This window comes from Lynx canadensis, chromosome B3 (assembly GCF_007474595.2).
Source record: "Lynx canadensis isolate LIC74 chromosome B3, mLynCan4.pri.v2, whole genome shotgun sequence".
NCBI lineage: Eukaryota > Metazoa > Chordata > Mammalia > Carnivora > Felidae > Lynx > Lynx canadensis.
The window spans coordinates 35,601,765-35,627,589 of NC_044308.2; the positions used below are offsets into that span (position 1 = coordinate 35,601,765).

General features: G+C 53.3%; 1 long non-coding RNA gene across 1 annotated transcript in view; it reads right to left on the reverse strand.

Annotated features, from left to right (window-relative positions):
- Positions 1–25,825, reverse strand: part of LOC115515733 — a 111,139-nt gene that overhangs the window by 20,155 nt on the left and 65,159 nt on the right. The gene's annotated exons all lie outside the window — the stretch shown is intronic.

Here is a 25,825-nt window from a genome sequence, read left to right on the forward strand (position 1 = left end):
CCCGGCCGGAAGCCTAGATGGTGTAGACAGGTCCTGCCCATCACACCTCCTGAGTGGCTCCGTCTCCCGCCCCCGGCCTCCTCCTCCACCGTGACTGGGGCCTCGGCAACTGCCACGCTGGTGATTGAGACGTGACTGGCCTCCGTCTACAGCAAGTCCGCATGACGGTGCTCTGGTCCCCTTGGCAACCACCCACCACCTCCCTAGCTGTGAGGCCAGGAGTCCGTCTCCAGGGCTCCTCCCCAGCTGTGGGCAGACCAGGGGGAAGCCGGCCCCTTCACTGAGTTCCCTGCCTTCCCCTGGGGCGGCTGGAGGCACCAAGGAACCCAGCCTGGCTCCCAGGGTTGACAGTCTGCAGGGCTGGGCACACTTGGCTGCCACCCACGGCCAGTGACACAAGGGCCCACAGGTCCCTGTGTGCCCATAGCTGGACGCAGGCCCCCATGCACACAGGGCACAGGAGAGGCAGGCCTCCCCCAGGATGGGAGGGCCAGGTCCTAGGGGGGAGTGGGGGCACCCGGGGAACCCCTTGAGCTGATGAGAATGGCACGTGCTCGGCCTGGTGCCCCCACTCTGTGTCAGGCGGGGTGCTTGACACACAGCTCATCACCGCCCCACCCCCCGACGGTGAGCCTGAGACTCGGGGTTATTACCACCACCACGTTATAGATGAGGAAGCTGAGGCCCCCAGGGAAGAATTGAGCACCCAAGGTCCCTGTGCTCAGAAGCGACAGATGAGCAATTTGAGCCCTGCCGGCCTGCTCCAGGGGGGCCCATGCCCCCTCTGCCTTCTCAGGGTCTTGAATCTTCGCCGACCGTCAACCTGAGCTGAGCCCCAGGGCCGCCGCAGGGTATACACACGAGGACAGAATCTCTGGAGTCAACGGGCTGAGTCGCAGAGACAAGACGGCATCCAGGAATCAATTCTAGAATGACAAACTAAAGGGGTGACTAAGGGAGAAAGGCGCATTGAGCTTGGGAGCCCTGGGTTTGAACCTGAGCCTTCCGAACCTCAGCCTCCTCATCTATAAGACGAGCCCTCTGCAGGGTGGCCCAGAAGGACCCGTGAGCACCTGCACTGTCCCCCGCCATGAGTGGGTGCCTCACGAATGCTTCCTTGCTTCCTTCTTCTCTTTTTCTGTCCCTCGAAAGCAGTTCATTAAGATCCTGAAGCAAGGAGCACTCCCCGTGGGCTTCCTGGAGTTGCTGACACGTGGACCCCCCCCACACCCCCCCCCCCAGACCTGCAGCATCTGATCTCAGTAGAGATGAAGGTGTGATTATTCACCCAGCACGTCACGGTTCTGGGCCTCAATTTCCTCATCGGCAGAACTGGGATAATCACAGCCACTTTGTAAATAATCGTGCACGTAAAGGCGCCAGCAGAGCCTCCTGGGAGAGAACCGGGAGCCCAGAGATCGGTGTTCCTGGCAGAGCTGTGGCACCACCCGGGGCCGACTTCCTTTCCTCATTCTTCTACCGAATAAGAATGTTGGGGCGCCTGGGTGGCTCAGTCGGCTGAGCGTCCGACTTCGGCTCAGGTCAGGATCTCGCGGTTCGTGGGTTCGAGCCCCGTGTCGGGCTCTGTGCTGACAGCTCAGAGCCTGGAGCCTAATTCCGATTCTGCGTCACCTTCTCTCTCTGCCCCTCCCCCACTCGTGCACTGTCTCACTCTGTCTCTCAAAAATAAATAAATGTAAAAAATAAATTTTTTTAAAAAAAGAATGTTAAGTCACTGGGTGAGTCGCGTAGCCTCTCTGGGGCTCCTGCTTCCTCAGGAGTTACTGGCCTGGTTGCAGCTCTTCAGGGTTTCCTCTTGACTTTAAAGCTCCCTGAGGCCTCATTACCAGGCGAGGGCCCACGCTGTCCCAACAGCCTCCCCACCCAACGTGCCATCAAAGACCCTGCACCCCTGGGGAATGGCATTCAGGTCCAGGGTAGGAAAGGCGATGCTTCTGGGCCATATCCCATTTGAGAGAAACAAACAAACAAAGAAGGGACAAAGAGCAAAGAAGAAGAAATTCGCCTTGAAAAAAGATCACAGGACATAAACTCTTCCAAGCTGGCTGATGGCTGATGGCAGGGCAGCCCTGTCATCTACAGAGGGGACGAAGGGCACTTCCTGCCTGGGCGAGGGGCAAGGCCGACCAGGACGTTGGTGGAGACAAGCCCCAGGTAAGGCAGGGCGCTCTGACCACATGCCAGGTCACACACAGGGGAGCAAAACGTCTACTTCTGACCGACGGTTAAGAGGTAGTGGCAGGTGACAAAGCCAGGTGAGGAACCACAAATGGGCCCCGGGCCCCTAGACGTAGAAAGTCTCCCTGCTCTTAGGTTTCCTGCTTCCGGGGTATATTATTCTCAACGACTTACCCGTACCCACACCCTCACTCAGTTGCGACCGAAATCCCATCCTTCCTAGACAGGGGTCCACAACTCGCGTTCCTTCAGTGGAACTTTGGGGTGGGGTGGTTTGCCATTGGGGTTTTCAGCTTTGAGTCCCCGCTGCTACCCAGAGGGCTCCTCCGAGTAGGGGGCTGGAGAACTGCAGGGGAATTTCCCTAGTCTCTAGAATGGAGCTCTGCTTTGCAGGAAGCTTCCTCCAATCTCCTTCCCCGCCATCCTTGCCGGGGTGACCTTCATCAGGAAGAGGTGAAAGTAGAGGAGGGATGGGCGGGAGCCAGCTGATAGGGCTGCACACCCCAGCCTGACCCCACCTTTCTCGCTCCCTCTCCCCCTTTCTTAAGGTGCATTAACTAAGCACCTAATATACGCAGCCCTGTCTGAGTGACTACATACATGTGGCGCATGAAACACCGCTGTCTGGGGCTCTAACTCCACGCTCCCGCCGGCTCTCCGGAAGCGGAGGGACCTGGAGGCCAAGAGCAGAAAGGGGTCCTCAGCCTGTGAGCCTCACCACCGGCCCCATTTCACAGATGTGGTCGGGGAAGGGGGTCAAGGGCGCCCCTCTTGAGACCAAGCCTTGTGCCTTCCAGGCCTGAGAGGGCCCAGTGTGGGTGCACGGACTCCAAGCACCTGCTGGGGCACCTGCTGTGCACGCAGCACCGTGGCGGACTGCGGGGGGGTCAGGCCTGATCTGGGGGTAGGGGGCGCAAACACACACTGAGCTGACTCACAGTGGTCTGCTGCAGGGGACTGGGGAGGGTGTGAGACAGAAGCCCAGGCTCCCTTAAAAAAAAAAAAAAAAAAAAGAGCGAGCCTTAGAGGGTCATCCCTCACACGGCAGCCCAAGGGCATTGACAGGAGTGGCGGTGAGCATCCCAGTGCTAAGGCCCAGAGAGGTGCCCCACCTTGCCCAAAGTCACACAGCAAGACGGGGCAGCCCCTGGCAGGGAGCCCAGGTCCCCACAGTCATCTCAGACCTCACGGACTCTTCCAAGTGGGTGGCCCCCTCCTGGTTCCACTCCCGGACTGGATGTCCAGTCCTGGTGTTCCTGCAGCTTGGAGCCAGTGCCTGGGAAGGGGAGGGTGGGGGACGGAGGGGGATTGGTGCAGAGGAGAACACAGAAAGTGCCAGCTGATTCATATTTCTAAATGTCATGTTATTCTAGGAGCGTTCTCACTTTGCCACCACCTTCATCCACCCCCCGCTTGCCATCTTGAAGAAGGGCTGTAGAGTGGCCAGGGGAGGCGGGGGTGCTGTGAGACCATGCCCCCTGGGTGAGCGGAGGGGAGGGCGCTGCACAGGGAGCTCGGGTTCAAGACCAGGCCCTGGAATCGGCAGCTGTGGGACAGTCAGCCTGTCCCACTTCCTTTGTATACCTTCCTTATGCAAAACGTGGAGGGCCCGGGCTGCCCCAGACCCAGACCGGCTACATATCGGATTTGCCTCAAAACAAAACAAAACAGATTCTCGGGCCGCACCCCTAGAGATTCCAATTCAGTAAGTCAGAGGTAAATCCATAATCCCTATTCCCTAACCCCTGGCCAACCTGGTGGTTCGGGCACAACGGGTCCACAGAGGGGTGCTTGGAAAGCTCCCAGCGACATGCTTCCGTCAGACATCATTTTCTTCAGTTCTTCTTTACCTCCTCCGGAAGGCCCTCCCAGATTTACCCGCCCCATCTGCCACCTCCAGTGCTCATCACTCTTGGCCCTGCCTCCTCGCCCACGCTCATCTACCGCTCGCAAAAGGCATTTAGTCATTTGTGCATGTGTGTGCGTGTGTGTGCGTGTGTGTGTCCTCTGTGAATTCAACGAGGTGAACCTCCCATGCAGCGTAGAGGAAGGCGCTCAGCACTGGAGCCAGTTCGAAGCTGCGCTCGGCTGCCCGAGGTTGGGTTGGGTGACCCGGGGGAAGCGCCTCAACCTCTCCAAGCCTCTAGCTCCACATCTCTTAGATGAGCCTAAACAGACGTGACCTCGGGGGGCCGCCATGAGCCCCCCTGAGCTGAAGTGTGCAAGCCCTTAGCACAGGGCTTGGTGGGAGGGGGCAGTCAGAGGCCCCTGAAGGGCCCCAGAGGGCCCCTGACTTGATGGGTTGCCATATGGGAGATTTGGACACCTGCCACCCAGCGTGTGCCTGTAGACAGAGGACTCAGGCAAGCGTGGGTCCTCCACAAAGAACAGGTGAGGTTCAGAGTCCTCAAAGAACCTTTCAAATGACCCTCGGAGCTGTCCTGCAGAAGACAGAATTCCCCGCAAAGAGTTCAATAGAAGAGACAGGAGCGGAGGGGCTGCTGACAGAGGCGGCCAGGGTTAAGGGGATCGGAAAGGGTCATGAGCGTCTGTGATAGCAGGCGGTGCTCGTGCCCCAGACCTAAAGAGGCTGGGGCAGACGGCATTGCCAGAACCCAGAGGGAAAGTTAGAGATGTGGAAGAGGGGCCACCCCGGTAGAGCACAGTCACAGAGGGAGGTGGTCATTCCCAGAGCCACAGCATCACAGCAGAGAGAAGCAAATGACATAGAGATCAATCTTTCTCCTCCCACTTTCCCTTCTCATTCTGGTGCCTTCCATTGCCAAGCCAGAGGCGCAGGCAGCCCCTAGAGGTCCCCCTCCTGGGGCTCAGAGAAGGGCAGAGAGAGTTTTGCAGGTTACACGGGGTGGGGGGCGGTGAGAGACAACTCGGGCAGCCCGGTGATCTCCCAGCTCCTCCACACCCCCACCCACCCTCTCCACTCTTCAGGGTCCGGGGGGACGTGGCTGACACAGCCATCCAAAGACAGGGCTTCAGCCCCTCCTCTGCCACCAACACACAGGAGGATGTGTTGGTCCCCATGTCAGGCCCCGGCCTCCTCATCTGTAACCCAGAGGGGCTAAACGAGCCATCCCCTTCCAGTCCTGACCTGACGTTTTCCTCCCCTGCCCTTTTCTAGAATACAGGCCCGCTGGACAGGAAAACGGGCTTGGAGAAGCAGGGAGCTTAGCAAATGGAAAATTAATTCTGGGCGGTAAAGAGCAGAGGCTGTTGTTTGTGATGTATAACTTACTCTTTGTGTCAAACTGTGTACTGTGAATATCAGTGGGATGGCAAGAAAACCGAGATCTATTGCTTGGAGTTGAATCTGTTGGAGCGGGGAGAGGGAGGGGGAGGAAGACTACAACTTTAATCACAGGCCCAACTCGAGATGTCAAGCTGCTCTCGGGTGTGTTAGTAAAATGATGTTGTATTACAGGCTTCCCAGACAGCACCCCACACTGCAGCTTTATCTGCCCAGCCGTAAATTAGCACACCTACTTTACGCTCTTCAGGTAAAACCAGTAATTTAGCTGAAACACACACACGCACGCACAGGGGGGCGGGCGGGAGAGGGGGGAGCTGGGGGGAGGGGGGCTGCTCCCCTTGAGCAGGGAAGAGCTACAAATGTGCAAACCGGGATGAAACTGACGCCTCGGCTGCACCTCCTGTCATTAGCGTGTGGGCTCCTGGTGCAAACCCCGGAGCCAGCCCACCTTCCCTTCTACCTGCCTCGGTGCCTCCCCACCGCCCCCCCCCCCCGCCACCACCACCCCTTTTCGCCATGAACCGTAAATTACATGCTGACACCTTTAATTTGTGCAAAGTATGCCTGGCTGCGCCTGGCATCAGCAGCCGGCTGCTATAATAAGGTCAATCTATATTCATTGTCGCAGAACTTGATGTGCCAGATAACACAGGGAGGCAGCGCTGTGGTGGCTTCTCTGGGCTGGGGGGTGGGGCGGGGGTGCCCGCTGCTGCTCAGCGCCGCCTGGCACCAGTTGGTTCATCACTTATGCATGGCATGAGCGATGTTATGATTTAGCTAATCACCATCAGTTATTCATCCTACGGCTGCCTGGAGACGGCCGCTGTGCGCGCCTGCCCGCCTGCACCAGGGAGGGAGGCCCCCACCCACGAACACCACGGAGAGGCCACACGGTGGGTCTGACTGTCCTTTCTGGGTAGCGGTCCCCGGCAGTCGATGCTTCCAGATCATAGATCCCCTCGCCTCGCGGAGGAGAAGCTATGGGGGGGGGGGGGGTGCTCCGCGGACAGGGGCACGAACGTAGAATGTCTCTGTGTCCTGGGGCCCAGCCAGGGAGGGGTCACACAGCATGAGCCCAGGCACTGAAGTCACAGAGTTCTGGGTTCGAATCTCCCAGCGCTGCCTCTTGCAAGCTGTGAGAGCTTCGTCAAGTCACGTGACCTCTCTCTGGGCCGGATAGAGAGGCAACTCCAATCCCGGCAGGGAGAGTATAATATGGATATGGTTCCTGGTGTGTCCACACATAGCAGGCGCTCGGCCAACGACAGCTCCCATTATCAGAGCCCTAGTGGGTCCGTCACATGTGTCGTTGGATGTGCGTGCACTTTCAAGTGGGGAATCCAGACCCAAAAGTTTCCTAAAGGACGGGGCTGGCACCAATGGGTAAGCCCACTTGGAGACAGACCCCACTTGCATGGGGTTGGGTTGTGACACCTCCCAGATCCTGAAATGTTGAAGCTGAAGAAGATTCGATCCACGGCTGGGGAGGGTCATGGGGGCAGGAGTGGAGCAACACAGGCTGGAGGCAACAAATGAAGCACAAGCAGTCCCAGAAAATAGAGGTGACGGGACGTGAGATGGGCCACCCAGACCCCGCCTACTAGCAATGGGGAACGGAAGGCAGAATGGAACCTGATAGGTCCAAGGGGGTCCAGGCAGTGAGCTGGGGTCCCAGTTGGCCTTGCGCTTTCATAGCTCTGCCCGCTGCCTCTGAGGACAAATGACCATCGGTCTCCCAGGGGCTGCCTATGGGATGACGGGGATCCTCTCCCCTCTGTGTGGTGCTTAGTTAGGGGTGCACGACATGAGCTCCCCACATGGCTGTGAGCAGAGGGAGGCACAAGACTGAATTCAAAGGCCTCTGGCTGATCCCAGTTTCCTTATTTGCACAACGGAGCCAATAGCCTCTGCCCCTCAGGGCGGACGAGGAGATTAAGTGAGCCCAAGTGTGCACCTTCGAGGGCCAGATGAGAACCCTTTTCCCTCCCATCAACAAGCGGAGGGTCTAAAGAGGGGATCACATAAGTCCGGTGACCCCCAAGCCGCCGGATAAACGGTCTGTGATCTGGAATCATGCCATCTCACCCTACAGCCACATCTTTGTCCTTGCTGCTTCCTCCCCCCCCAGGAAGGCCCTTCCTTCTCACACTGGCAGGGCCAGCCCGTCCTCCCAGGTCCTAGTCACATCCTGCTTCCTCCAAAAAGCCCTTTGTCCCTCCTGAGCGTCAGGAATGGCTGCCCCTGCCCGCAGCCCCACCCTTCCTGACGGCAGGTCCCTTGGCGATCTGGCCCCAGATAAGAAAGATGTCGTGGGGAGGTGAGCTATTACGTACGGGCTAAGCAGCCTCTGTGGGTCTCCACTGCTCATCTGCAAAATGGACAGGCAAAGGTGGCTTCGGGTGCCCTTGGTGTCCCCAGGCACCACAGGGCTAGGACCAGGGGGCAGTGGGCATCTCCCTGGAAACCAGCTCCCCTGGGTTGAATTCCACCCCCTCTTGATAGGATGAGGAAAAAAATGCAAGATTCTCTCCCACGTAGGCTGGGGCACTGAGGTCCCTTCCCGGGGCCAAGAGGAATCACCTGCTGCTGGGCCCACGCCCGCCCCCTCCCCATCTCTGGCCGGTGCCCTCTACTCCCGCCGCAGGCCAGCACCGGGCCGCACCTCCACCCCTCTCCCCGCACCTCACTATTACCCACGCACCTGTGCCGCGAGCGCCTGCCAAGACGGGGCGCTGCCAATGTTCAATCGCCCTCGAAATGCGTCGCATCTCTTACCGGGAAAACTTGGACAGAGCGGAGGGCGGGGCCTGCCCGGGGAAGCAGGGCCATCAGCCTCCCACCGCCACCTGGTGGGTTCGCCTGGCTGGGTGCTCCCCCCCGCCATCCGCCCCCCGCCAGACCCGAGGGCCACCGGACCAGGCCTGGGGCTGGGCCCACGCCCCCATCCCAAAGCATCCTTATCGTCCACTAGCAAGCGACTGTGACGCCACTTTGCTGCTGAGGAACCAGAAGCAAGAGAGGCGTGGGGCTGGTGTAGCCTTCACGGGGCGGGCTCTAAGCATCACATAGAAATGGGGGTTTCTCCCCAATACCCGCATCACATAGAAACGGGTCCCTTAGTGCCAGGGAGGCGGGGCCTGTCATCGCTGACACCCCGTTTCCTCGACGTCTCTTCTGAACGTCTTGCCCTGACAGATACCTGGTTGTCCCCACACACACCCCTGCCCCGGCGCCTCCCCAGGGGAGACTGTTTTCTCTTCCGTGTCCCACACCGCCTGGGGCCCGCCTGGGGCCACACCGCCTGGGGTCCGGAGGTGAGGTGGGTGTCCTCTTATCCGCCCTCTCCCTCCAAAAGCCCCAGCTCCTCTGAATCCTATGCCAAGTGACTTTACCTGTCACCACTATCCTAGCGGCAGGGCCATCCGCTGCCCCCTGGGTCGCTCCCCTCATTCACTGCAGGCTTACCCGCCACCTTGGCCCGCTGGTTTCCTCTCCAGCCCCACTGGGTGACCTCACGTCCACTTGGAGGATCCATCCCACACTGAGGCCTCTCTGTTCCTCCACCTGGCCGGCTCCCACCATCTGACCCACCCCACGGCCATGGGCATCACACCCTGACCTTACCATCTACACAATCTCCGCCTCAAGCACCCCACCTGGTCACCACCTGCCACTGGCTAACCTTCCAGATCCCACTCCCCCCAGCCTCACGGGGCCCCCAGGCCACCAACCACCGCCGTCCCAGGACCAATGCCCATCTGCTGCCCTCCTGTCCACCCTTCACAAATCCTTCTCCTCTCTTCCTTCTTTACACTTCGAAGCCATGCCCAGCCTCAGCTCCGTCCATCCATGCACCCGCATGATGCCCGTGCCCACGCCGAACACGGCCGGAGAGAAAGCAAATGGCCTTTCCTCATGGCCTCGAGCCTCAGTCACTACCGTGGCACAACCACCTTGGCAAGTACGACCCCGTTCTCCCAAACAAATGTCTTATCCTTTCTCCTCTCCACATGCCCCTCGCCACTCCCACCCTCGGTGGCCTCATGCTTTGCTCTGAAGATAGCAGCAGTCAGAGAGAACTCCCTCGTCGTCCCATCGGGAAACTGACACCGGCTCTCTCCTTCCTCCCTCCCAATGAGCAGACGAAGGCCACTGCTCTGCCCAAGGCCACCTGTTCCACCTGGGGCCAGGATCCCACCTCCCTCGCCTGCTCCAAGACCTGGGTGTCCCCTCTTTCCGCACCCCATCTTGTCCCTGTCCACCGGGTCACCCCCAGCAGGATGCGCATGCCCTAGAATCTCCTATAATGAACACCAGGCTCCATTCACCGCCACGCCTCTCCCCGGCTCCCATTCTGGTTTTCCCGCTCCCCTTCACTGCAGAACGTGCTAAAGAATGGTCTGTGGCTCCTGCCTCCTTTTCTCACTGGGCATTCGGGGCCCACAGCTAGACCCCCGCCTGCATGCCCCCCGGCTGGGAAGGGATGGGCAGTGGAATGTGGCTAGCGGCCTAGAGCAGAAGGAAGGACAGCTCGGGGGGCACAGAAAAGACCCTAACTGTGATGGGCCTCGGGCTCAATCAAAGTTGGCCATTTCCTGGAGCAGTCTTCAGATTTGTGTCTTGGAAAGGATGTTCTGGTGGCACTGGGTGGGGTGGGCTGGAGGCCAAGAGAGGAGACCAATTAGGAGGTCACAGGAGGGTCCGGGTGAGAAATCAGGAAGGCCTGAGTTAGCCAGACTGGGGAGACAGAGGAGGAGTGGAGAATCATTGTCAGGGCTAAGAGGCTAAGCATGTCCAGGGTCAGGTACAGATTTCCCTCGGTCTGGAATGCTCCCCAATACCCACTACGTGCTCCTTATCACTAGTGTTTTCCCATCACGAAACTGACTGCACCGGGTGACCCTGGACTGGTGACCATCTCTCTCCTCCACCGTCTGGGGGCACCTCACCCTCAGCCCCGCCATCACCTGGGCCTCACTGCCAGCATGAGGTAGGTGCTCAGTGCACGTTCAAGGAAAGGGTGGACCGCACAGAGGTGAGGCCAGCTAGAGGGGAGCAAAGGGTCAGACTGTGGAGGTTTAGGTGCCAAGCTCAGACCTTACGCCCTCGGTACCAGGGAGACCCCGGAGGGTTCTGGGTACAGAAGTGGCACAGCCAGCTGTGTGTGTGAGATAAGCCCATCTGGCAACTGTGGGAGATGAATCTGAATAGGGCGAGACTAGAGGAGAGGACCTGTCCCGGGCCAGCTCTGATACTCGAGGCAAGAGGGGTGAGGCCTGATCTTGGAAAGAAGAGAGAAGAAAGGCCAGCCTTAGAAATACCAAGGAGGGAAGAGTGGCGAGGCAGGTGGATAAGGTGGAACAGCTAAGTGGTGACTTAGTAGCTGGGTAGATGGGGCCGTGGGTGGGGTGGGCTGTAATGAACTCCACATTGGACGTGTTGAGTTTAAGGTCACTGTGGAGCATTCTGGAGAGAAATGCACTAGATGGGTAGCTGGATACTCAAGTGTGATGCTCAGGATGGGGCCCGGGACTAGAGGTAGAAACTGGGGAACCATCTGCCAGGAGAGGCAGTGACCACAATGGCGTGAAGGTTGGGGAGTCACCTGGAAAGGTCACGTTGAGGGAAAAGAACAGTGGCTCCAGGACAGAGCCATGGAGACTGCCGACCTTTGAAGGTCAGCAGAGGGAAAGGACCTACAAAGAGACAGATGAGGAAAGGAATCAGGGAAAACCAGGAGAGACTGGTATCCCAGACACCAAGGAAGAAGGTTCAGGAAGGACTGGGGGTCATGAGGTCAGTAGCAGCAACAAGTCTGGCCTTCATGGGTTTGGCTGTCTGGGGGGGTGGGGAGGGCCTGGTGACCTTCGCCCAAAGCATTCCCATCGAATTGGGGACATGGAGGGAGTCACAGTGCTCTGGCCTGAGGAATATGGAGTCCGCTCAGTTCGTTAGTTCCGTGTTTCGTTATCATTGTTACACCTCCTTCTTCCAGAAAGGAGAAACTTCTCAACTACAAAGTACAATGAACACAATAAATCAAAAGATACAGCGTAAAGGACCTAGAACTGGGGCAGACATCCTGTGCTGGTCAAAACAAGTTAGGTATACTTGCCTCTCCTATAGCCAGCAAGCTGTTAAAATAGGAAACTAAAATTCCTGTGCAGATACATACACAAAAGAATCGAAAGCTGGTTGGGGCGCCTGGGGGGCTCAGTCGGTTAAGCGTCCGACTCCGGCTCAGGTCATGATCTCACAGTGCATGGGTTCGAGCCCCACGTCAGGCTCCGTGCTGACAGCTCGGAGGCCGGAGCCTGCTCCGGATTCTGTGCCTCCCTCTCCCTCTGCTCCTCCCCTGCTCACACTCTCTCTCAAAAATAAATAAACATAAAAAAAACTAAAAAGAAAAACAATAATTGAAAGCTGGGACTTGAATAGATATCTGTACATCCAAGTCCATACAGCACTGTTCACAACGGCCCCCGAAAAACGGAAACAACACAAGCGGCCGCCGACAGATGAAGGGAGAAACGACATGCGGTACGCACCTCCAGTGGAATTTTATCCAGCCCTTAAAAGGAAGGCTATTCTGGGGCGCCTGGGTGGCTCAGTCGGTTGGGCGGCCGACTTCAGCTCAGGTCATGATCTCGCGGTCCGTGAGGGCTGTGAGCTCGAGCCCCGCGTCGGGCTCTGTGCTGACAGCTCGGAGCCTGGAGCCTGTTTCGGATTCTGTGTCTCCCTCTCTCTGACCCTCCCCCGTTCATGCTCTGTCTCTCTCTGTCTCAAAAATAAATAAATGTTAAAAGGAAGGCTATTCTGACACGTGCTGCAACGCAGAAGAATCTGGAAGGCATCACGCTAAGTGAAACAAAGTCAGTCTCAAGAGAGCAAATGGTATCTGATTCCACTCACACGAGGTACCGCGACTGGTCAAATTCATAGAGACAGAAAGTAGGGTGGCCGGAGCCAGGGGTTGGGGGAGCGGGGAGCTGGTGTTTAATGGCGACAGAGTTTCGGCTGGGGAAGATGAAAAGAGTTCTAGAGACGGATGGTTGCACACAATGAGTGTACCGAACTCCGCCACTAAACCGCATGCTTAAAAATAGTTAAAATGGGGGCGCCTGGGTGGCTCAGTCAGTTAAGCATCCAACTTCGGCTCAGGTCATGATCTCACGGTCCGTGAGTTCGAGACCTGCGTCGGGCTCTGTGCTGACAGCTCAGAGCCTGGAGCCTGTTTCAGATTCTGTGTCTCCCTCTCTCTGACCCTCCCCCCATTCATGCTCTGTCTCTCTCTGTCTCAAAAATAAATAAAAGTTAAAAAAAAATCGTTAAAATGGCAAGTTTTATGTTGTGTATATTTTACCACAATAAAAAAAAACGCACAAGGAGGAGAAAAACGTATATGACAGTGTGGGCTCATAAAATGACTAGGAGTGAGCATTTCATTATGTTCTGAGCTTCCTGGTAACCAAGGCATAAAGGGAAACTTTTGAGCCTTGATGTTTAGTCCACGGAAAAAATGACTACCACAAGAGATTTCAAGTCTGCCCGCCCCCATCCCTGGCCAGGACTGGATCGTAGCAGGCATCGGCCTCAGAGAGCCTTACGAGAGGCATCGATAGCATAAAAGACAACGACGAATGCTGACGATGTCCGGAGACATATTCGTTACCCGACCATTTCCGGCGGTGAGTCTTGAAGAAACGTGAGAAGAACACCAATAAGACTTCATTCGAGAAAAGCCTCTCCGGTGGGAATGAAGTTCATAAGATCTAGATGTGAAGATTCCCAAGAGGGCACTTAGTAGTGGCTATAGGATCTCCAGGGGGAGGGGCCTCAGGAGGTAGCTGGTAATTTGCTGCCCAGCTCGGTGGAGAGGCCCGCTCGGTGCAGGTGGGGGTCCGAGCGTCACCAGCACAGAGAGGGTGTCCAAAGCCACGGGCAGGAGTGCAATGGTCAGGGGGGTCATGGAGGGCAAGAAATGCTGCCTCGTGATCACCCCCATTTCCCCAGGGCCCACCCAAGTCTGGAGTTCTCAGCGTGGGAGCAAGAACTCATGCCCTCTGACTTTCTGTCAGCCTACGCCACTGCCCCAGGGCACTTCTCCGCTCAGGAGAAGAAACACAGTGCTGGACATCAGAAGCCTTGGGTCAGAGTCTCACGTCAGCACTTCTGGCGTTGCGGTCGTGGACAACTTACACACCTTCTTGCAACCTCAGGACCCCCAGCTGTAAATGGTGACAAAAATTTCTCAGGGCCACCCTGTCTCCCTTGCAAGGTTATTGGGAGCAAAAGGGGGGGCTGGAGAGGGCTTTTGCCTGTGCCTACCCCATTTCTCTCCCCCCCTCCACCATCCCACATAGATACCAGTCCACATAGAAACAGAGGAGCCCCTAGGCAAAGGTGCTCCAGAAAGTCTCCTTCGTGGCTTCCTGCTGCCACGGGTCGCCTACCTGGATAGTCAGGACCTGCCCCTGGCTGGGATATCCGCTATGATGAGCCACACGATAGCAGAACGGCACTGGTAAACCACTGATACACGTGGGTGATGGCGTTTCTGGGCCTTGAAGCCGATTGTAGCTATCAAGGCAACGGGGAGACCCTACACCAAGCAGGGGAGGCCGGGAGGTTGGGCAGGAGCATGGGAAGCTGCTACATGCTGTGAACATTTCACGCCAAGAGGACCAGAAGTCAGTTGCATGTAGACAGGCTCCGCTCCCCCCACCACCTAAAGTAGGGTTGGGAGACAGAGAAGCTTGACGATAGGCAGCAGGTAGGTGGAACCCTTTCAAAGGGAAACTTGAAACTAAAACGATTAGAGCCTTTCACAGCGAGATGGCCGCTGGGCATTGAGAAGGGGCCAGGGAAGATCTGAGAAGATCTGGGGGTTCCCACACGTTCCAGAATTCTCACTGCACCCAGCTGCCCAAGCCAGGCCTGGGTGGGACCCTTACTGTGTGTGGCCCGGGGCGCTTGACAGAGGACAATCTGCAGAGAGCAGCCTTGCATCGGGCTGGAGGGACGCGCTGGCAGGGCCCTCTCAGACACATCATCTCTTAAAACCGCAGCCTGGATGGCTGTGCTCAGCAATCATGTGTTTAAAAAGCAATAAGACTAAATGCTTTTCCGTTTCCCCTTTGAGAGACCATGTATGATAAATGATAGGCAATTTCATGGTTGGAGTTTCAATTTCCGAAAATATTAGTGCTATTCCCCAAGCTCCACTTCCGAGATAAATTCTTTTTGGCAGCTTCCTCCGTTGTCTCCTAATTCCCTGATTCTGAATATATTTGGAAGTCTGGTGTAAATTTCATCAGCTCAGCCCCAGCATCCACCTGTCTGGTGCACACTGGAAAGGCTGTAACCCACCTGCCACTTTTTCAGCTTCTCTGACATTTGCTTCAAGTCAATGGATATTATTAAGCACCTCCTGTGTTCCCAGCCCTGTGGCGTTAGTGCGGTGGTTGTAGGGAAGCTACAATCAACCATTCCATCAACGAACATTCGTGGCGCAGATAGTCTCTTCAAGCTCAAAGCAACAACATGAACTCTCCGATGCCTCTCCAATACTTCACGCTTGTTTCATACTATCTCCATTTCATTGTCGGGAAAACTGAGGCTCACAGCTAACCCAGTAAAATCAGAATAGACTAGTCAATAGACGGGGCAGGATGAGAGACAGAAGTGGACATTTACTGGGATCCAACAATGCCCATCCAACCCTCTTAGGCAGGGGCCTAAGCTCTGTCTCCTCACAAAACTCAAGGTAGGCGTTATTATCCCCATTTTACAGATGTGGAAACTGAGGCTCAGAAGAGATAAGCAACTCACCCAAGGATTCTCATTCTACTGGCCCACATTGCCTCTCCTGATGTCACGAGGCCAGATGGTGTCCCAACAGACATCTGCAAATCCCGGAGTGCCCGTGTTTAAAGACCTCAAAGCAACAAGCCAGACAGCAGGGGACTAATTTACCTTCCTCACTACCTCCTGCCTGCCCTAACCCTAGGCTCCCTCTTAAATTTCTCAGGCTGGTGTCCTCAGTTTGTCATCAGCACTTAGACCCATACTGTCCTTCTGTTATATTGTCATCCTCTGTTCTCAACCCTCTCTGTCATAGGTCATCTTAGATCCATGTGACAATCTCTTTCCTCACCACCACTTACCCACCCTCCAGAGGGGATACCTCACGCCCAGGACGGCATTTCCTTCTCCTGCAATCCCATAGATCCTTACCAAAAGACAGGGCACGGAGCAGATATTCCAAACTCTTAAGGAAAGCACTGGGGCAAGATGAGAATAAATCTCTCAGAATGGAGCAAATGGAATGAACTGGAACAGAATGTAATAGAATAGAACCAGGAAGAGTAGTATGGTATGGATAGAAAGAAGTAGAAAGGGGAAGAAAAAAAAAAAAAACCAGAATAGACTAGAAGAGCATGGAACAGAATAAAAAGAGGAAGCAGACAAAACACATTGAACTAGACCAGGACAGGTTGGAACAGAATCAGCCAGGATGGAACAGATTAGGTCAGGACAGATTGGAACAAGGTAGAAAAGAATAGGACAGGAGAGAATAGTGTTCACCAGACTAAACCGGAATGGAACAGACTCAAATAGGTCTGAACAGACTAGAGCACAGTAGCCAGTAACAGGGCTATAGCCAAATGTTATGTAACTGGATGAAATAAAGTTTATTCCGTTCATTTAACACATATTTATCGAGGGCTGATCTATGCTAGGTAACAAGTAGACGTGGTCCCTACCCTCACAGAACACACTGTCTGGAGAAAAGGACCCAAAAAAGGAGACGTAAGTAAGCAGTAATAAATACATAATTACAAATCACGAGCTTCCACGAAACACCGTGAAAAGAAAGGGCAGGTGGCCATGATGAAGAATAACATTAATATGAAAGCAATAATATTAATGAGGAGGAGGTCAGGAAAACAGAGGCCTCAAAATGAGGAGGAGACAGAGACATTTGAAGAACCAAGGAAAAGCATTCTAGGCAGAGGGAACAGTATGTACGGAGGCCCTGAGACCGGAAAGTGTTTGGCCTGTTCCGGGAACTGAGCGTTCGGTGTGAACAGAGATCAGGGTGACAGGCATAGGGTGATGGGAGAGGCAGGGGAGAGACAGGCAGGGGTCGATGGCACAGGGCCGGAGTGGGAAGGGCAGTTTGGATTTCATCCTAAGTACAGCGAGAAGCCTCGCAAGGGAGCCACAGGACCTGTGGTATGTTTCATACTTCCTCCTTGGCTGGTGTAGAGGAACGGATTAGGGCATCTACCATGGTCGTCCACGCAGTGGTGATGGTGGCTTGGCACAGAGGGACAGTGGCACCAGAGCGGGAGAGACGCGGCCGGCTGGCCAAATATTCTGAAGGCAAACACGGATGCAGGAGTTGCTGACGTCTGGGACATGGGTCTGGCAGAAAGGGGAATCGCAAGGAAGCCCTGGGGCTCCCGGTTTGGTCCTTCTACTTCCTGAGATGAAGCGCAGGAGACATGTTCTGGGAAGGAAAAATCACGTTTCCTTGCGGGAATCCTAAGGTTCAGAGGCTTGGGTCGCGTCCAAATAAAGATGACAAGTAGATGTGGAAATACAGGCCTGGAGCTCCGAGGAGGATCCGAGCTGGAGATATCAATTGAGGAGGTGTCAGCATATAAATGCCGTGCAATGCCCTGGGATTAGATAAAATCATACATGCAATAGTGCGACGCAGAACTTCATCGAAGTGCGCTCCGTGGATTACCGGCATCAGCATCCCTCAGGGCGCTTGTTGAACGTACAAATCTCCGGGCCCCCGGGCCACGGAGACGGATCTCTAGGGGTGGGGCTCAGAAGTCCTCACGTTTGGCAACCACCCCGGAGTGTCTGCATGCTGCTAGCGTGTGCGAGACACTGGCCTAGGGAGAGAACAGAGGGCGGAGCGTGTACCACGGAGAAACGCGGGCATTTGCACGTCAGGCAGAAGCCCAGCAAAGGCGCCAGAAAAGGAGCAGCTGGAGAAACAGGAGGAAAATCGGGAGAGAATGGGTGTCTCGGAGGCCGAGAGAGGAGGCAGTGTCAGGCCCAGGGGGTCCATGGAGCCCGACTCGGTCACGCAGGGGGAGCATAGGACGTGCACGTGAGGTGGGGCCACACGCACCCCTCCAGGCCATGCCGGGCCCAGCCAGGGTGGAACAGGGCAGGAACTGAGCGGGCCAGAGGAGGACACTTTGACAGCAAAGTGGGGGAGCGGAATGGGTGACAGCAAGATCTGTTATCCCTCTCCCACCCCCGAGGAACCACCCTGATGCCCCATCTCCTTCCCCAGGCATGTCCCCCCGGTACCTCTCTCCTCTTCTCCCAGAGCAGTTCCCAGGCTGTAGCCACCGATAGAGGTGTTAAAGGACCCACAGCCACCTGTGTCCCCAGGCCTCGCCTCCAGGAGCGAATTGCTAAAGCTACAATTTCCCGCACACAGCAGGTTGGGAAGGCAGCCACTTTGTGGCCAGAGGACCTTCCTGGCCTCCCACAGGGCATCCCGGCCACTCTCCCAGCAGCTGCCCGGTGGACCCAGAGCCCCGATTCTCAATAGGGTAAGGTGATGACATGGGCACCTTTGGAAAGACACATTCAACTTTCATATTCATACAACAGAAACTGAAAACCCAGTGCTTTCATAATGCAAACCTCAAAAAGCAAGCCAACAACACTTCCTCGTTGGTGAGGTTTCTGGAAACAAAACAGAGATGTTCCAACCGGGGAGAAACCCCTGGCGGGGGGGCGGGGGGGAGTCTTTCAGAATCAAAGTGGGTGAGATGTTTATGTTTTCCAAAAGGTTAAATGATAGTGGAAGGCAGTGACCGAGTGAGGACCACCCTCGCTTTCCCCCAGGTCGGAATTTGATTCTGTTATGAGTGCACTCCTCCAGCCCACGCCCGTGAGGGGCCACACGCACCTCGGAAGACCTGAGGAGCCCCTGTCATCCATCTGGAGGCAAATTCTTGGCAAGGAGCAGCCGGGAGAGACTTCACACAAGTCCCTGAACCTCTCAAGAAGAATCTACAGCAGCAGAGGGATTTTCCCCAGGAGAGCAAATGACAACACAGCGCCTGTTTGTTTTCGATGCAGGAAGGAGCCAGAACATCTGCTCCAAGAAGCCACTTGAAAGATAATCAGGCAGCAGTGTTGGCAAAACAGCTGTGTGGCAGGCAGGGAAGGGGGTGGCCAGGAGTAGGGAGGGGAGGGGAGGGGGAAGGAGGGAAGCTAAGCCCAGAGCTAGGAGCAGCCACCCACCCAGGAACCCTGCCGCCTGCTGGGAAAACCCCTGGCCCAGCCCTGGCCCTGCCCACCAGAGCTCAGGGGGGACCTTCCGCCCCGCTGAGAGCAGCTCACGTGGGGACCCCGCTCTGCCGAGAGCCCCGATTGTCCTCATGGAGAAACACGGGGATTGCTCCAGGTTTCCCAAGGATCCAACTCAATTTCTAGGATGGGACGGACAGCGTCGAATGTTTCCTACATCTGTGATCCTGGAAAGCAGCGAGGGTGAAGGAAACCCCACCTTCGCCCCCTTTTTGTTCCAGAAAAGGCCATTGCAGTTCACTACCATCCTTCCCCATGTGACTTAGACGAGACTCACTACGCCCCCTTGTTAGCTGGCCACAGAGCAGACACAGATCCTCCGACTTCCCATTCTTTGTCTTCCAAGTGATGAGCTGTACTGTTTTGTCCCGACTGGTCAAATGGAACACAGGGCTTAGTAACGAAACAGTTCGAGTTCTTCTCGTTTGCCCACACCCCGGATTTGAAGCCTCCTCAGCCAGAACACAACTCTTCCTGAATGCCTTTCTGCTGGACTCAGGGAAAAGCATTCTCTTATCCCCTGTGTCTTCAGGTCAAGTCCCTCCTGACTGAAGTCTTTGCTTGCTCTTTATCGACAGGATTTGAAGGCCCTCTGGATCACCTCCTGCAGGCCAGCTTGCCCGGTGCCTGAAGTGATGTCACAAGATTAAGAGCTGAAATGAAACTCAGAAGACTCAGGGTTCTGTCTGCCACTCACCCAGGGGACACAGAAGCAAATCACTACTCAGTAAGCACATGTTGGGAATAGAGCTCGGCAGGGTTTAGTTTGACAAACATGAGGGACAGGGCCAGGTGGGGTAGGGGTCCCTCAGCCCCAGTGCCTGCTCCCTTTTCTTTCCAAAAAATGTTAAAGTAACCCGCAGAAAGGCAATAAAAGGTGAACAGAGAAACAAAAAACAGAAGACAAAAGGCTAAATTACAAACTTAAACTTTGACAGAGCGATAATTCAATTAAATGCAAATGGTCTGTGTACATCGGTTAAAGGACAACGATTAGCAGAGCGAACTAAGAATTATCACCCGACCAAACGTGGCTACAACACATTCACTTCAAATGTGGTGTAGGCAGGTTGAAAGCAACAGAAAGGAAAAAGATAATCATGCAAACATTAATCAAAGGAAAGCAAGAGTAGCTATATGAGCAGTCAGTTAAAGCAGGCTTCAGAGTAAAGAAAATTACCAGAGACAGAGAAGGACATTGTATAATGATAAAAGAATCAATCCACCAAGAAGACCTGGAAATCCTAAATGTGACTTCATCAAGCGACAATGATGCAAAATACGCGAAGCAGAAGCTTCTAGAACTAAAAGGAGAAATAGTCATCTCCACAATGATAATTAGAGACTTAAATATCCCTCTCAACAATTTTTACACAACTAGACAGAAAATAAGCAAGGATATAAAAGAACTCACCACATCAACCATCAGGTTCTCATCAACTTTTATAGAACATTCCACCCAACAATAGTAAATTATACACTATTTTCAAGTGCCCACAGAACATACACCAATACTAAAACAGACGATTTCCCAGGATATAGAACAATCCTCAAGTCTAAAAACAATTGAAATCGTACAGAGTGTGTTCTCCAACCACAATGGAATCAAATGAGAAATTAGTAACAGAAAGATCTCCAAACACTTTAAACCAACCCATGGGTCAAAGAGGAAGTCTCAAGGGAAATTTAAAAGCACGGTGAACTGAACGAAAATGAAAATAGAATGTATCACAATTCGTGGAACACAGCTAATGCCATGCTGAAAAGGGAAATTTATAGCACTAAGTGCACACATTAGAAAAGAGGAAAAATTTCAAATCACTCATCTAAGCTCCCGCCTTAGAACCTCAAGAAAGAAGAGCAAAATAAACCCAAAGCAGAACAAAGGAAACAACAAAGATAGGAGTAAACCTGATGAAAATGAAAATAGAAAAATGGAGAAAATTGATGAAACACAGAGGTGGTTCTTTAAAAAGATCAATAGAATTGACAAATTTCTAGAAAAGCTTACAAAGAAGAAAAAGAGAGAAAAAAACATAAATCACCAATATCAGAAATGAAAAAAAAGGATACCACTACAGACCCTGCAGACATCAAAACCATAGTAAGGAACACTACAAGTCTACACACATAAATTTGACAACTTAGATGAAATGGGCTAATTCCTTTAACAATACAAACTACCATAATTCACTCAATATTTAATAGATCATTTGAATAGTCCTACAATCTGTAATTATTTGAGAAAACTGAATTCATGATTTTAAAAATTCCAAAAAAGAAATCTCCAGACCCAGATGGGTTTACAGGAGAATTTTAGTAAATGTTCAAAGAAGAATTGACACGAATTCTACACAATTTCTTCCGGAAAAAAAAAAAAAGAAAGAGGAGGGAACTTCCCGATTCTTTTATGAAACACTTCCAAAATACCAAAATAGACAAAGATACAATTACCCTTTATGAATACAGATGTAAACATCGCAAACAAAATATTAGTCACATAGAATTCAGCAACAAGTAAAAGGAATTATACACCATGATCAAATGTGGTTTATTCCAGAGTGCACACTAGTTCAGTATTTGAAAGTGAATCAATGTAGTCAACCTTATTAACAGATGAATAAGAAAAGTTACATGATCATATAATTTGATGCAGAAAAAGGATTTGATGAAATTCAACAACAGTGAAAAATAAGAATAGAACGGTAACTTCCTCAGTTTGATGAAAAGCATTTACAAAACACCTTTGGTTAACATACCTAAATGGTGAAAGATTGAATCCTTTCCCTGTAAGACTGAGAACAGGCAAGGTTATCTGTGCTCACCACTCTTGCTCAACACAGCTCTGAAAGTTTTAGCCGGTGCAATAACACAAGAAAAAGGAAATAAAAAGCAGACAAACAAAAACTGCCTCTCTGTGCAAACAACATGATTGTTTACATAGAAAGTCTCGAGGACTCTATAAAACCAACCAACAAGAAAACCTTCCAGAGCTAATCAGTGCCCTAGTGTCACAGGATACAAGATAAATATACAAAAACTATTATACGTCTATGTATTGGCAATGAACACATAGACACCAGAATTAGAAATACAATACCACTTACAGTTGCTCTCCCAAAATGGGATACTTGGAGTGTAAACATAATAAAACATACACGGGAGTTACGTGCTGAAAACGCTGTACACTGTGGGTGAAAGCAATCAAAGATCTAAATAAATGGAGAAACATACGGTATTCATGAATAGGAAGACTCACCATAGAAATATCGTCAATTCTTCCAAACTGATTACAGATTTAACATAATTCCTAATTCAAAATCACAGCACGATTTTTTGTAGACAACATTATTCTAAAATTTATAGGGAAAGACCAAAAAAAACCCCACAAAAGTAGCTAAGACAGTTTTTTAAAAAGAATAAAGTGGAAGGAATCAGACTTCAGATGTATATGGCCACTGTAATCAACACTGAATAGTTACGGTGGAGGGAGAGCCGCACAGATCCATAGAACAGATCAGAGAATCCAGAAACAGACCCACACGGATATGCACAACCGATTTTGATAAGAAAGCAAAAGCAGATCAATGCAGTAAAGGTAGTCTTTTCGAGAGCTGGTGTTGCAGCAGCTGGTCGCCCATAGGCTTGCTGGAGTAGCCTCTAGATTCTCCGGTGTATTTACAGAATCTAGATAATGCACGGAGCAAAAAGAATGTAAGAAGTCCAAGAGGATTAAGTTGCCCTACAACATTAAGGGGCAGAAGGAAGGAGCGGGATGAAGGAGAGAGACACAGAAAAGCCTGGTGTTGAAGAGTGTCGATGGAACACCGCGAAATGTGTTTAGATGGGGAGAGGCCATGGAGCCGCTACAGGGCTAAGAGGATGGAAGGAGACACAACAGGATTTTAAGGAGACTCATAAAGTGGCTCTCCTTTAACGCCCTGTAAGAGATCCGGTAAAGACTGAAGTCCGTTTTATTTTTGTTTTCTAGGCTGTGTTTGTAATGTGACGGCACGGTGAGACAGGACCCTGTGGGGCTCGACCTTCTACTAGAGTTACACGCTCTTCACATTTCTTTCTCCTTCAGTCGAGGAGCCATGGACAACATGGGCAACACCCCTCCAGGCTGGACCTAGACCCTCACACCCACCCACCTGCAAATCACACTCCCATTCACCTCTTTACCGTCCATTAGGTTGGCACATAGATACCCAGTTGGCAGTGGGGAGCCGTTTCTTTGAAATATTAGGGAAAGGGGTGCCTGGGTGTGGCTGAGTCAGTTAAGCATCTGACTCTTGGTTTGGGCTCAGGTCATGATCTCACAGTTCACGGATTCAAGCCCCGTATCAGACTCTGTGCTGACAGAGCCTGCTTGGGATACTCTCTCTCTTTTTCTCTGCCCCTCCCCCTACTCATTTGCTCGCTCTCTCTCTTTCTCTCTCTCTCTCTCTCCCTCAAAAAGAAGTACATAGGGCCCCTGGGTGGCTCAGTCAGTTAAGCGTCTGACTCTGTTTCGGCTCAGGTCATGATCTCACAGTTTGTGAGTTCAAGCCCCACGTGGGGCTCCGTGCTGACGGCTCAGAGCCTGCTTGGGATTCTCTCTCTCCCTCTCTCTCTGTCCCTCCCCCTCTCACTCTCTCTGTCTCTCTCTCAAAAATAAATAAACAAAATTTAAAAATTTTAGGGGCGCCTGGGTGGCTCAGTCAGTTAAGCATCCGACTTCAGCTCAGGTCATGGTCATGCGGTCTGTGAGTTCGAGCCCCATGCCGGGCTCTGTGCTGACAGCTCAGAGCCGGGAGCCTGCTTCCGATTCTGTGTCTCCTTCTCTCTCTGCATCTCCTCCACTCTCACTCTCTCTTTCTCTCTCTCTCTCAAAAGTAAATAAGCATTTAAAAAATTTTTTAAACTTTAAAAAATGTTAGGGATTAAAAAGTGACCGAAGAGTGCTTTAGGAAGGCCAGTTGGGTAGTGATGTGCAGAATATGTTGATGAGGGAAGAGATCAAGCGCCTGTCCAAGCTGTCACCCTGGCACAGAGTATGTTCTCAGTAAATATTTGATTGGCCCAAGAGTCACCTAACGTGGGCTAGAATGAAGGCGACAGAAACGGAAAAGAATTGACAGAACCGAATGTGGGGCCCTTGGAGGGGACATGACCGTGAGATCTCAGGCACTGGAGACCGGAGAGACCTTGGACTGCAATAAGGGGGAGACCAGGAGTGGACGGATGACCACAGGGTGGGATCCTCTGAGCATGTGGCGCTGTTCAGCTGTCCGAATAAAGCTGTCCAGCGGGTAGTGAACATGACATTCTGGGGTCCAAGATGCAGCACGGTGGGGGGGATCCTTCCCACCAAGGTAACCTCTGGAGCAATGGAAGCAGAATGAGAAAGGGCCTGGTAAACCACACAGCCCCCTTTGCTCTCTGTGAAGGAGACGTTTCTAGTCCTGGACCCATGTCCTTCTAACACCCATACCCCCTCTTTCAGCCCCTCCTCTCCCCAGGGGAACAAGGCACCCAGGAGGCCAAATACAAATGTTCCTCACGATGACGTCCGTGCCCGACTGCCAAGCTTCCTGACTCTCCTGCACCTGGATACCCCAGCCTTCCGCCGCCACCCTTCCCCACTCCTTTCCCTCCCTGGGTTCTCCCCCTCCTCTGTTGTCCTCTCTCCTCTCTGCTGCCTGCACCCTCCCGCCTCACCCCCATCTCTGTTCTCGCCTTTCAGCGGCTCTCTGCTCCTGCCCGTCCTCCCCTTCTGCTCTCTCTGTGCTCACACAAACCAGCACACGTGAATCTTAAGAGACCAAGAACTAACTCAGGGAGACTCCTGGAAAGGGCCCTACCTGACTGGCGTCCGCAGGCCTCCTTGGCCACCTTCGGCGGGTGATATATTACAGAAATACATTAAGGGGCCGTCCCGCTGACAGCAAGCTAAGGTGCTATGTCAAGGTAGCAGCCCTGGGATGATGTACGTCCCCCATAGATCAGGACACCATCGCTCTGATTGCACTCCAGCACCGCATGTCAGAGCGCCGCGGGGGCGTGATGGACGGTGGGGATCCATCACCGGCCGCCCAGCCATTCCCAGAACAACACTCATATCCAGAGGTGATTTAGGGGCAGCGCTGGGATACCTCCCAAGATGCACACACAGCAAAAGTGGACTCTTTTCTTTGTACCGAGAGAAGTTCAGGGAGAGAAACACTTGTAGAGTGTAGCTCCAAGGTCAAAGGTTTGAGAATCAGACAGACCCGGGTTCAAATCCTGGCTCCTCCACCGAAAACCTGTGGGACCTTCGGGCCCGTTTTCCTCCCTCCCTGAGGTCATTGCCTTGTGTATAACATGGAGGTCATAATACTATCCTCCCAGGATTTAAGGGAAGCTCAAATTAAATAATACAGGTAAAACACGCAGCACAGAGCCAGGTCCCGGGCACTGGGAACACCACCCGGACCTGTCCAGTGGGCACACAGCAGGAGCCGCAAGCCGAAGCCTCCCACATATTCTCTTCCTTCACCTTTTACCTTTTACCTTCACCTCCCTCCCTGATGGCTCCGCAGCCCGTGGAGGAGGTCCTGAGGACCCCCGTTCAAGTCAACCACCCAGCCCGTGTTTCAGGATTGCCCACCAATCCTCTCCCCATTCATTCTCCATTCAGTCAATAGGTGTTGAGCACCCACTAGGCGCCAGACCCTGTTCTGGGCATGGGGGACACAGAGTGAATGAAACAGATGAAAACACCTGCCATCACGTGTCAGTATCATCAAGTCCTTCCATCAGGTAACCCGTCTGTGTAGGGGCAGTAGCCTTGCCGGAAGGCCCTGGGAGCCCGGCCTTGACCCATACAGACTAGATGACTGTGACTTTTACCTGTGCAAAGAGAATGGTGCCCTCATGACAGCTTTCAAGGGGACCATAGCTATTCCCTCATCGGGTCCTAAGTGGCTGAAGCCCAGACGTGGATGGTGAGTTACCTAAGGTCACACAAGGAGCATGAGGGTG